The sequence below is a fragment of the Mus caroli genome, chromosome 10 (assembly GCF_900094665.2).
Source record: "Mus caroli chromosome 10, CAROLI_EIJ_v1.1, whole genome shotgun sequence".
NCBI lineage: Eukaryota > Metazoa > Chordata > Mammalia > Rodentia > Muridae > Mus > Mus caroli.
Genome location: NC_034579.1, coordinates 119,214,343 through 119,216,646, shown reverse-complemented (window position 1 = coordinate 119,216,646; position 2,304 = coordinate 119,214,343). Strand labels below are relative to the sequence as shown.

The window sequence follows — 2,304 nt, the reverse complement described above, 5'->3', positions numbered from 1 at the left end:
CCAACTTCCCCATGATGCCTTCCTTCTTTTTATCCCTCTCCTTGTGGTCTCTCCTCCGACCCCAAGCCCAGGAACCAAAGCCCTGCCTACCTCTCTTCTGCCTAGCTACAGTCTGTCAACATCATAAGGAGCCAGGTTTGCACAACAAAAGCTGGCGTATGTGAGAATTCACTCATCTTGAGGCAGCTAGACCTTGGGATATAGAATTTAGTATTACAATACATAGCGACAGACCAAACCTCAACAATATGGCATCCTCATGTAACCAAGGAGAAAGAAACCCTAATTAGATATCATATGCTACCAAATAAAATTCCCAGGGCCTCATAGACCACCCCCAAACACTGTAGGCTATTGCCAGTGATCTTAGCTACCATCAGTAACTTGATGGTAGGACCCTATTGCTGAAGATGTCATATGTATGACCTAGAACATGGAGAAATTGGGCTGACACTCAACTAGAAGCTTCATCCCTACTATCTAGTGTCCATAGTATTAGAAGGCACTGTATGTAGTACTAGAGGGAAAATATCAACAATATCATCTGCTTATATGACTATGTGAGCTATGATGGGGAATGAAAAAGGAATGGGGTGCAAGAGAAGGATGAAGCCAAGACAAAGTCTCAAAGTTTAATATTTAGCACTGCGTTTATATAGGGAGAGCCCACAGACCCGTCCTTTGTCTCAGCTGGACTGTGTTGCAAAGCAAGTTCAGGGGGCAGTCTACTCCTGTAGGAAATTGCAGGAGCAGCAAGGCAGAAGATCTCACCTAGGTCAGCCGAAGACCAACTGTGGTGAGCACTTGAGGTCTATTTAATCTGCTCAAGGCTGGGGGAAGGGCACAATTCTCTCTTTTTTGTTTTTTAAAGATGAGCTGCATGGGGGCACAAGATTTACTTGTTTTCCATAATCCCATCTAGGTTAAAGAGTGGCCAGGTCACCGTGCCTGTCTTAGGTTGGTGTCTACATTGCTCCTTCTTACCTGTTAGGGAGAACAAACATATCATTGATATATGTCTCTGTCTTAGGTCGATTGGAGCTCAAGAACACTCTTACCTGTCTCTGACCACAAGCCTTCTATAGCACACTCTTTCCCATTCACACCAAAGCCACAAAGGACATATGGATATGCACTCAATGCATTTTCTTCATATCAATGGATAACTGCTGAGCTTGCTAAAAGTGATCCTGTGTGATGGCAACCAATCTGTTTGAGATACAAGGTCCAAAAGTTAAATTCAACAAGATTATAATTAATGGCCCAAGCAGTGTAGAAATTAAAGTTGTAAGCCACAGGGAAGTGGAGAACCAGGATTCAAACCATCCCTGATTCTGTTCTTTTTCTCTTTTCCTTTTGGCTCATCCTTCTCAAACTTTAGCCATAGACACCTTCACTATTCCTGAATGATCAACGTAAAAGTAACATTCTTCATGCACAGGTTACCAGTCAGGTTTTGTTTACATTTAAGGCCCACTCCACGAGATGAACCCCACATTTGATATTGCCGATATGGTGAAATATAAATTGTCTTTGATCTACGTATAGCACTCAGACCTTGTTAACCGCATAGATCTGAGGAGTGAGTGTTTTAAGTTAAATGAGTTAATCTAGGGATTAAATCTTAGAGTCAGGACCATTTTGACCCATGAGGAAAGAATATAGCCCCTGGGGAGTTCCTTTCTGGGGCAGTGGTATGGCTCTTGAACTATCTCTAAAGATTTCCTTGAGGTTCCTTCTGTCATTTACAGCCTTCAAAAATCATCCCTTGGATCACATGTGTGCCAGTAGGTGGCAGAGAGGAGAGAGGCTATTTCTATGCTGAGTATTCTGACCTATGAACATTTTAATGATTATTAGTAGGCTAACATTCCCTGGGAAAAAAAAATGAGCCTGAGATGTCTACCACTCTAGAGCCAGGCAGGCTTGGATGAGCTCCCAGGATGGGGAGCAAGTTGGAGACTAGAAGAACCCAACCTGGGACGGTGGCCTTGGGTGGGAGTGAGTTGGAGACAAACGACTCTTTCACAGGGCCATTCCGGCAGTCTGGGTGAGAAGCTAGCCCAAGATGATGATCAGACTGTTGCCACAGGATCCAGACATGGTGCTAGCCTGAGATGACCACCAGTAGAGTGCCACTCAGGTCTGGTGGTGGTGGTGGGGCAGACCATGCCTGAGATGACCTATGCCCGGCACCATAGTACTCCTGACACCACTCCTGGGATCACTCTAGACACTCAGAGGCTCCAGGCCACTCAGAGGAGCGAGTCAGTGATGGAGAAATGGAAGAGGAACATAAGGGTA

General features: G+C 44.8%; 1 non-coding gene across 1 annotated transcript; it reads left to right on the top strand.

Moving 5' to 3' along the window:
• Positions 1-1,737: 1,737 nt before the first annotated feature.
• Positions 1,738-1,872, top strand: LOC115032247. The gene has a single exon (XR_003837897.1). It is a non-coding gene; the product is annotated as a small nucleolar RNA SNORA17 (small nucleolar RNA).
• The last annotated feature ends 432 nt before the right edge of the window (positions 1,873-2,304 follow it).